Source organism: Melospiza melodia, chromosome 1 (genome assembly GCF_035770615.1).
Source record: "Melospiza melodia melodia isolate bMelMel2 chromosome 1, bMelMel2.pri, whole genome shotgun sequence".
Classification (NCBI taxonomy): Eukaryota; Metazoa; Chordata; class Aves; order Passeriformes; family Passerellidae; genus Melospiza; species Melospiza melodia.
This window is the reverse complement of record NC_086194.1, coordinates 79,722,659-79,733,753: the sequence shown is the minus strand read 5'-3', so window position 1 is coordinate 79,733,753 and position 11,095 is coordinate 79,722,659.

Sequence of the window (11,095 nt, the reverse complement as noted above, 5' to 3'; positions counted from 1 at the left end):
TAACTGCCAGGTTTTACACATAGGAAGGAGTAATGGCAGGCAAAAGTCTAAATGGGATGAGGAGTGGCTGGAGAGCAGCCCTGCAGGAAGGGTCTGGGGGTGCTGGCTGGCAGGAGGCTCAGCAGAGTCATCCGTGTGTGCCCAGGCAGCCCAGGGGGCAAACCATGTCCTGGCATGGATCAAGGACAGCTTCACCAGCCACTTCAGAGAAGGGATTATCCTGCTGCACTTGGCGTTGGGGTGGCCTCACCCTGAGTGTTGTGTGTGCTTTTGGGCCCTACAATTTCAAAAGGATGTGAAGGTCCCGGAATGAATCCAGAGGAAGGCAGCAAAGCTGTGGAAGGGCCTGGCAGGGTGTCCTGTGAGGAGCAGCTCAGGGCACTGGGGTTTTCTTGTTTGGAGAGAAGGAGGCAGAGGGGCAACCTCGCTGGTCTGTACAGCTTTCTGAGTCAAGGAAGGAGAAAAGGTCCCTCTTTTCCCTGGCACCCAGTGCCAGGTCATGTGGGAATGGCTCAAAGCTGTGCCCCTCAGAGGAGGTTCAGACTTGACATGAGGAAGCATTTCTTGATCCAGAGGATGAGCAAACCCTGGAATAGGCTCCTGAGAGACGTGGTCAATCTCTCAAGCCCGTGACTGTTTAAAGACATTTGGACAAGGCCCTTAATACCATGCTTTTTATTTTGGTCAACCCTGAAGTAGTCAGGCAGATGGACTCAATGATCATCCCTTACAACTCAGCTATTTGATTCAATTCAGTTTTGTCCAATTTGATTTGATTTGATTCGGCTCTTGTTGCTTCCTCCTCCTTTCCTTACCACTAGATGCTCAGGGTATCTTTAATGACATTTCTTCCCAGCCCTACACTAGAAGAGGGGATGGAATAGGCAGTTGTGTCCCAGCCTGGGCATTGGGTCTGTCACTTTGTAGGAAGGAGGCATGCACCTTTTCATGGGGGTGAAAGCTGTGGATCACTTCAAGAGCATTTGATCACCCGAACACATTTGCAAAAAGCACATGAAAACTGTATTTTTTTTTAAAGTCTTTTGTGTTTATCCAGTTTAGCTGGGCTTCCACAGGATGGCAAACGACCACATCTCTGACACTTAGATCAATGATCTAGGCTTTGAGATCAATCCCTCAGTCAGGATCAGGAGGTGCTTCAGACTAAATGGTTACAAATTGTTTGATATGAGCAATACATGTTTATTTCCCTGTGGATTTTCTTTTTCTCCTTGTACTCAGCTGTAGAAATATCTGAGTCATTTCTCTTGGAAAAACCTGTTCAAACACAAGACACAGAGAACAACAGTGTTCCATCTGAGAAACTCGCCAAAGTCTCCAAAGTGGCCAACCATCAATGTCTACAGGAGAGCACATGGTCAGTGCAGATCTTCTGCCAGGGCTCTGGCTGTGCTTATAGGCTGCTCTCCCCTTTCCACCCCCCACTCCTGCCCAGGGCTCCAGCGGCATGTTCCAGCTCAGCCTGAGTGATGCTGTAGGTGTCTGACACTGCAAAGAGAGCTGCTTTCCTGGATAGAACACTCAGGTGTGGGTCATAGCTTGGCACACAAAACTCTGGGCATAACAGAGCAGAACTATTCTGTCCTGCTCTATTCTATTCTATTCTATTCTATTCTATTCTATTCTATTCTATTCTATTCTATTCTATTCTATTCTATTCTATTCTATTCTATTCTATTCTATTCTATTCTATTCTATTCTATTCCCTATGCTCACCATGAGTCAAACAACGATGAGACTGTTGTTTTCCTGAAATACCAAGGCTTTTTCATCTTCAAAAACATGTTCAAGGACACGAATCTGAAAGATTACAAAGGGAATGGTATTTTATTTTTATATCTGAATTTTTGTTATGTAATTTTATTTTATTTTTTGGAATCTGTTTCATAGCTGATGCTTGCAAGCATTAACACAATGCACACATAGCCAGGCTGGTGCATTCTTCACTTTAAATTGAAAAAATAGCCCTGCAGTCTAGCAAAGAAAAGCTACAGAGGCACAAAGAGCAACAGCGGGAATACAGGTCAAGTCCCTGTTTCCTGAAGACTGAGGAATGAAAAGAATGAGGATTGGTACTGACCACATGCAGAAGAATAAAGCAAAGAGGTGTGTGGTACTATGGGATATTATCCAAAGTTGGATGCAAATCGAAGACAAACACACTTTTTGCCTTCCAAAATATGCTCCACTGTGCTTCTTGGCCAAGGATGAGTGGAATGTGCTTTTGTGCCTGCCCCACACTTGTATTGTCCTCTGGAAGAGCTGAAAATGGCAGTAAGCCATTTGGCATCCAAGCCTCTGGATTGGGCAGCAAGCCAGAAACCCTTCCAAGCAAGGAAGGAAGGCTTCCAAGGCCGTTTTCACCAGAAGCAAGAACCCCTTGGAAAATGGAGCTATGTGAAGAGCAGAGCTCACTCTTGCTCCAAGCCTGCAGTGGGCAGAAGAGTCAGAGAGAGACAGGACACCAGTAGTGCCTGGGAAGTGCAAGGGCAGCAGGCAGAACAGCCTGGAGGAGCCCTGGAAAGGGACCGTGTTCAGTGCTGCTGACAAAGGAAAAAAAATCTGCTAGAGACACTTGCTAGCCCACCATGGGGGGAAAAAGCCTTCCCCCTTCAGCTGCAGGGCACAAGAGGCCATCTTTGAGCTGCATGAGCAGCCTGGAAGAAAGGGACTGGAGAGCCCTGAACAGTGGTCATGCTTGATGCTGCAGGGGAAGGCAAAAAATCCTATAGACTGATGCCAGTCTGCTCTGGATCCTTCCTGATCTCAATGCTAGCAACTGGCAATTCCCTGAGTGGGCAAGCAAGACCTGTCTCTTCAATGTACACACTGGTCACATCTCCCAGCAGATTCCCAAGCCTTGTTCTCCCTCAGCCTGGAGCCATCACTACACTTTTGGCTCAAAAGCCAAAATGTAGCCAAATGTATTCCATTGGCTGGAATGAACAGTGCCAAGAGACCACATAACACAGGCTTTGAAAAACAAGGGGGAGGAGGTGTGGTGGAAAGGCTGGTTATTTTCAGACCGAGAACATTTGGATCCATGCCCAAAGTACAGTCAGGCAAATTTCCAAACTGTAAAACAGCCCATTGTTCCCATTGTTGCTACCACCCTCACATCCCCTTTTGCCACTGAAACTAAGCTTCCTAGTTGGCTGTGTTTTATTACCGGGCCTGAGTGGGCACGGCTGGTGATAGAGAGATGGTGAATCTTGTATCTTGATCAGAAGGCATATTTATTAAGATATTATATATAATACATTATGACTATACTAAATAGAATATAGAGAGAGGTTTGCAGAGCTACTAGCTAAGCTAAGAATAGATAGAAAGAATCCCAAACAAAGTTGTGTCCAGGGACTCAGTCCCCTAGCTTGCACTGGTGATTGGCCCTTAATTATAAACATAGGAAATGAGCCAATCAAGGTGAATCCTATTGCATTCCACAGCAGCTGATAACAATTGTTTACCTTCCCTTCTGGGGCCTCTGCCTTCCAGAAGACACAGAAATCTGAAAGAAAGGATTTCTGTGGAAAAATGTCTGCGACAGTGTTTGTATGGGATCCATCCATAGGGTAAAACTTTCAAATCTCCTTGGTGACTTAAATCTTTCTGGAAGTTATTTGTGCACCTCCATTCATGGGGAAATATTCAGAACTTATACAAATGCCTGGTAAGTCTCCTCTTCCTTTCAGATTTAGTATTTTGAGCCTTGAAAGAGGAAGGAATGTACTAGGCTTGTAATTTTCTCTGTTGGTGCCAAAATGGATGTGTACATTCAGACTATGTAAATAAGAGCATATCTCGTTGTGGTGACACGAGAGGTCAAAGATAGGGTTTTAGTTTCCTCTGTGTGAACTTTGCAGAGGCATAGAAAGCATGCATAGTTTCCACACCATTCTTCCCAATACACCAAGGGACATTTGCTACTATACTGTTGATGGCAAGGTTTTCCTTTTGGAAAGAAGTATTGAATTGGTTTGTGTTGTTAAACATAATTTTCCTTGCACTTCAGTAGCTTTTTTCCTTCTTTGGACTTCATCCTTGCTAACTTTCTTGAAAGTGATGACAGCCCTCTCAGCTGTTGTCTTGCCTTGCTAGATTTCTTCTTATTCCATAGGCACTCCATGCCCCTACTTAACTGCTTCAGTTTTTGTTTGCCTTTACTTCAGATGGAATTTCTCCTACTTGAACCTGAGGAATGAGAAATATCCACTACGGTACAGAAGAGTTTTCACCAGGGCTTTGGTGTCTGCCTTTCCTACAAAAATATCTTGCCTGACACACAAGAAGGCATTATTTTTGTGTATTTAGGTGGAGCTTGACTGGCAGTTTTGGTACCTGCTTGAAAACAGGACTTTGATAGTTGTATTAATCTTAGGAATGGGTACAGAATCTTCTCATAGATGTGAAGCATAGCTTCTTTAAAGGAGAAGTCCCTAGGCAGTTATGTAGGATGAGCATTCCAGAGAACTGTGAGGAGGCTGAACAAATGATATGTCTGGAGGACTTTCATGTTAGTAGCTTCAAATGCTTCCTGGTTTTAAAAACAGGAACAGAGCTGGGCTCTTCACAATCACCCCTAGGTGCTGTGTTTTGAAGTAATGCTTCCTAATCATTACCATGCTATTCCTCCCTTGCTGGCAGTGAACCCAATTGAATCTGTTCAGCTGTGTTAAGGCAAATTTCACAAAACCCACACATTTTCCTCACTTTTCTTGAACACTTTTTTGTCAGCTGTGAATCTGCTGCTGTCTGCAACCTTTACAATTTTCCTGAGATTCCAGCAGCCTTCATCTGGATGTCTCTAGTCAAACCAGTGTGAGGCAAACTATCATGGTGAAATAAAATGAAAATCCTTATCTCGATAAGGCAGTCTTGGAATATCATCTAAATTGGCCTCTTCATCGATCTTCTTTTCAAGCAAAACCGTAAATTTTAAGAAAAAAAGTTTTTATGTGGTTAAATTATTCAGAATTTGCTTTGAGATACTGATGAAATCGATCAATTCCTTTTCCAACCCACATATTTTTAGCCAAACCCAGACATCAAGAAGTAATCTCCTTGCTGTCCTACCAGCTGACATGTGTACCTCTCGTACTCAAAATAAACTTCATCTTTCACAACATATAAGGTAAACCGTTCTGTCCACATTAGGAATGTGTCAAGACAAGGCATCTGAAAGGTTGTAAAATGGAATAATCTCTTCAGCTTTTTAGATATTGTGACTTGGATTTACATGTCAGCTTTGGGAGAGGCTGCACAATCATTTTTTCACCTACCCAGCTGAAGAATCTAATTTCCAAGAGCAAGTCTGCCAGTCATCCATGGTGGGCACCAGCCAGGCTGTCTAGAGGGATTGCAATGACTTAACAGTATTTTTAAGATAACCTTTATCTCTGGGGGTTTGGTTGGGTTTGGTTTGGTTTGGTTTGTTCCCAGCAATATTTCAGTAAACCTCTGAATCCATACAAGGTAAGGGATTGTTCAGGGTGTTATACAGCTACAGCACTCTAATTTTAAATGTGTCTGTTCTCTTATACAATGGCCAAAGGATTTTCAATCCCAGATACATTAAATGGGATTATCGTGTCTTTTAAAAGGAACTTAGAATTTTTTGAGAGTGACCATGGACAGCATATTTAATGAAAGTGTTCATTATTTTGGACTTAAAGCTGTTACCTTTCAAATGAATAGGAAAATTCCTTTATGTGTGAATAGCACAAGTCAAACTTTTAAATATTCACCTAATTCTTTCAAGTATGTGTGCATCATACTGGCTGGAAAAAAGAGGCTTTAATTTATTTTTAAGAACTCCAAAACCCTTGCACAGGAAGTGTGCAAAGTCAGCCCTTCTCAGAATTAGCTGAAATACATTGATTTTACACCTGGCCAAGAACAAGGTGTGTTATTTGCTAGGTTAGGTAATTAAAACCCTCCACTTAATGTTAAATCTAGTGATGAAAAGCCGTTAATTATTCTTTTATAGGGTTAGTCTGCAGCTCTGTTAAACATCAATTGGTTTATCTTGTAACTCATCTCCCATCAAATGCCCAGCACGGAAGCTGAGCCAAGATGGGCTAACCCATTGTTGCCTGTCCTTAAAGACTACAATCTGAATACTGTGGTTATATGAATGAATACATACATGAGTTACCCTTGTTCTCAGAATTTGATAAACAGTATTTCTGAATAAAGAAAAAGACTTGATATGTAATGTGTACATAATTCAGAAAGAAGCGATATGATCCTGGTTTATAGCTTTCTCAGAATGCCTGCCTGATGGGGAACACAAGGAAAAGGCTGAGTAATGAATAACTACCTGCATGTAAAAGTACTTATTTATCACACGAATCACATGGGACATCTAATGCTATAGGAAAGTTATTTCCTGGTAAAACTTGAACAAGGAGAAAATAGAGGTGACAAAAAATACACCTTACTCTTTTGGTATCTTCTCTGGCTTGATAAAGTCCAAAATAATGTAGAAACATTGACATTCCAGTGGATTTAATCATCCTTATTAGCCCTACTGTCTGAACCAAATGTGCACTCCTACAGAGTTAGTAATCTGCCTTTGGTGTTGGTAGACACACAGCTCTGTACTTCCAGAACAACCTAGGGAAAATTGGATTAAACTTGAAGGGATGTTTAGCATTAAAAAGACAAAGATTGGCAGCACCTAATATTTTGTTAAGATAAAACAAAAGCCTTTGTTCTGTTTTTAAATTCCTCTTCTAAAAATAGAGAACATCTGAAAAGAAAATATCAGAATTGTATGTGCAAAGTGTTGGCAAAAGCATTGTGAGTCTTTTTTTCTAAGATTTTCTTGTGAAATTATGGAAAGTAGACTGAATTGTATTTTCCAATGGAATTCTTACAGTAGAATATTTGCATCTACTGAGGAATAGATTTTCTGCATTACTGTGCAGATGTTATGATTTTGTTTTTAATATTTTTGTTTTTAATGTTTCTAGACATGCTCTTTTCAAATTTGGCTAAAATGCTTCAATGTAATTGAAACTGAAAAATTCCCAATGATCTTTGAAATTCAGAAATACTAAAAATTAATTAGAATAATTTTGAGTGTCAATTAATGTCAAAGATCCTAATTAGTGGAAGGACTTGGGCAGATTCTTCATTCTTTTCTAGTTATCTTTCCTTCTCAGCTTGTCTGAATAATTAGATCCTTTCTATAACATAATCTGGATTTTTAAGATCCATCTTTCTTTTAGTCAAATAATCACATAGTTTAACAGTAATTTTAAGTCAAATTTTTTGTAGGTAAAGCCATCTTGATAAACATTGTTTTGTTTAATAAAAAAAGTGGTATTGCTTCAGCCAGAATCACAAGTATTTGAGATAAATTTTTCTCTGTGAGTTTTTATATTTTTCTCATATAGTATGAATATTGAACTAATACAACTTATTGAATATGGTTACTTTTTGCATGACTTCTGCTTCCTTGGCATTGTTCTTTGTCTTTTCTTTGTGCTTTGCTTCTTGGTCTCCTTTTCTTCTCCTAGAGGAGAAGCTCCTCCTTTCATAATGAAAACTAGTTTGAAAAGCTATGACATTCAGTAAAAGTCCTTCTATACCTCAGTGGAATTTGAGAAGGTCTCCTGCAGGGAGCAGAAGAGTGGGGTTGAAATGGTAGGCTTGGCACATGATTCCTTTGGAATCTCTTCCAAGGTCTTGTGTTTCTCTAGAATCATGGCCACACTACAACAAGCAAGGAAACACCTTTTTCTGGCAAATTAAACATACAGAGTCTGCAAAAAGAGACCGTGCAACTTCTGTTTGTTGGGAATAAAGAGTGTAAAGTATAAATTACACTAACCCTTAAACATCTAGAATAAAGCAATGAACATGTTCATCAGTCAGTGTTACATATGATCACTGAGACTGGTATGTGCTGCTGCTTCATCTTCAAAAGCAAGAGGACTTTACATTAATATAAGCTGATGCAGAATATGTACTGGAGAGTTGAAGGGAAAAAATATTGGCTGCAAATCCCTGTAAAAAGACAGAACTCCTCTCCATCCTCTTGCACTTCCTCAAAAGAGTCATCTAGGTCAGTACTGGTTTGGGATCTTACACTGGGACCTGGAAGGCAGCTATGGAAGTTAATTCTCCTGACTCTCCTATAGGCTCTGAGGAGTCCTTTATACCAACCCAGCTGTTGGCTGTACACCTGCAGGTGGGTGCTCTTTGCTGCCCCTGTACTGCTTGGAGACAGCTAATGGGAAGAGCTGAAACTCTGAATTAAGTGCACAGGAAGGAGAGGACAGGGCTAAGGCACTCAAGTCACTGTGACCTGCCAAAGCACTCTCTTGCTCTTGTCACTTCCTCCAGACCTGAACTGCCCAACAGTATAAGCAAAAATTTTACTTAATGTGTTACTGTTACATGTAACCTGTTAAGGCATCTAGACAAATATTTAACTCTCATACCACAGCTAACTTACATTCGCCAAGTTTCTTGATGTCCTCTAGTTGGAGAAGTACTAATCTTCAAATACATTCCTAAAGAAAATGAATAAGCCATCAGATTTGATTGATTGAAGCTATTACTTTTATCTAAGAAAACCTGATTAAAAAAACTTTTTTACTCTTCTTCACATTGTGTGCTTCTGACTTCACTCTGTTGTCCCCAAGCCCATTTATTTTAATATTGTGAAATTGTTGTTGACTTTCAGGAAAAGTGAATACAAACATTGTTCGTCCCTCTTAACCTGATCCATTTTTATTCTTCCAAATCTTCTTCTTCAATTGATTTTGCATGTTTCTGTCATTCTTGGTTTGTTGTGGATTTTTTTGGGGTTTTTGTTTTTGTTTGCTTGTCTTTTTACTAGGGTAGGAATTTGAAGCCTGGTCACAGGTTTCACTTTGGAAAGTCTTAGGCACGTGCTGGTGGCTGATGAGCCTACTTCCAATGTCCACAGTTGAATGCCAGCCCTGCAATGTGAAAATATAACTTCCTTTCCCAAGTGAATGAGTGCCATGATTTAAACATCACCCAGTTTTGCTGAGCACACTGGAGGATTTTGGCAGCGGGGGATAAATAGGTAACAGATTTACAACTAAAGTTATTACGTGAGTACATTTAATTTGCCCCCTTTATAAAGTAGCTCCTGTTTTTACCACCCGATAGAAATCACTTTTGGTGGTTTCTATCTCAAAAGTCATCTGGACATGATCCTGGGCAACTGTCTCCAGGTGGCTTAGGAATGTGGGGTTGGATCAGATCGCTTCCTGAGGTCCCTTCCCACCTCAGCTGTCCTGGGGTTCTGTGAAAATGTGGACATATCCCACAGTTTGGCTGGAATGTTCAGCCGTGAGAGACTCTTTCACAAATGTTTTCTCTTAACCTTGCGCTTAATCTCTTTAACACATTCAAACAAAGTGTTTGAAACAGTTTGCAATTATTGGGTCTGTAAAAATGGAAGTCTAATGTTGTTGATTATGTGGGAGCCATTGGGCCATTCCATACTGGTGGAGCCATGTTCAATTATTTTACTTTATGAATTATTAGACAGAAATTAATACCTTTATTTTAAATGCTACATTTAAACTCAGTGGGATATATCCCTCCTTGCACTGTGTAGTGACAATTTTTTATATTGTGGTCCTGTATCTATTATGGATAATTTATCTTTCATGGATGGCTGCCCCTTTTTTTCTGTAAATGCTTTTACCTCCAACCTCACTGTGTATACACTGAAAGTGCTGAAAGTACATAGCTAAGGAATTTACTAACAGAAAAAGAAAAAGAACGAATTGCATTTCAATGTACTTATTGGACTGTTGACTGCAAAGGTAAATAACTTTTGTAGCCACTGCTGAAAAAAAAAAAGAATACTTTTCTGCCAAAGTGAATGTTTGATTTGTATTACTTTTTGAGAAGACACTAGTCAGTTTGCTGCTGTGGCCTTCAGAGGCGTTGGGAGCACTGGCCAATGCATTGACCTGTGTGTGAGCTGTGGGTAGAGCAACAGTGAAATTGAACGGCTGCCCAGGTCCGTGGCAAAATCCCCCTTGGCTTCCATGGATGCGTGTCTCTCACATGGTGAGTACCTAGGCAATCTCTAGTTGAAGTCAATAGTTTGTGAAGCCTTTGGGAATGGCCTGAGCAAAGTCAGGTCAACCTTGTGGTTGTGACTGAGCTGTGCCAGGAAGATGGTAGGGATGCAGGGAGAAAGTCCCCATGTGCCAAGGATGGGATCCAGCATAGTCATATAGGGTCTCTTGCCATGACTGGCCTCCTGCCGGCTCTGGTGGCAGGGCCACATCAGGGGTCTTGGCAGTGGAGAGCCACCCACCCTACTGCTGTGGCGGCTCGTCTTGGTCCTTGTGGCATGGCTGTTGCCTGCCCGCACAGGGGATTGGCTCTGTTTGCATCTTGTGTCCATCAGAAACCATCTGTCATCAAGGAAGAGCAAGAACTGCGTTAGCAGACACGGAGACGGCTGGTAGACAGAGCTTGCAGCGAGGTGTCTTCCATCACACCTCAGAGCCTTCCAGCGCCATGGGTGTGGCAATGCCACGCTCCCGGATGGCATCACCAGAGGGGTCCTGTGCCCCGGCCCTGCCCTGTGTCCCTTCTGGCCCAGGCCCAGGGGTTGCACCCGGCCCAGCCCCACCATGGCGCCAAGGTGTGTGAGCCCCACCCCCAGGAGCGCAGCCAATGGGGAGCCTTCCCGCCAGGCCTCGCCTCACCCCAGTGGCCAGCAGGGTGGGCGGGGCTTCCAGGATGCAGCAGATGCAAATGACGCTCCACCCACCACCTCATGCTGCCCAGTGCTGGGTGGTCACGTGGCAACCTCGTGTGATGGGCGGGTGTCATCAGGCTCCTCCCCGGAGTGACGTCACGGCTCTCGCGAGAGCGCTCAGTTCTGCCCCCTAGAGGTGTGAAGGGGCGCAGGTGAGCTCTAGGCTGGGCCCCGCCCCACCTGAGGTCCCGCCTCTAGTCCCGCCCACCCTATCTGGAGAACCAATGGGATCGCTGATTAACTCTCTCCCCATTGGCTGGCTGCCTGCCATGCAAATGAGCCTGGACGTCACTTCCTCGGCTA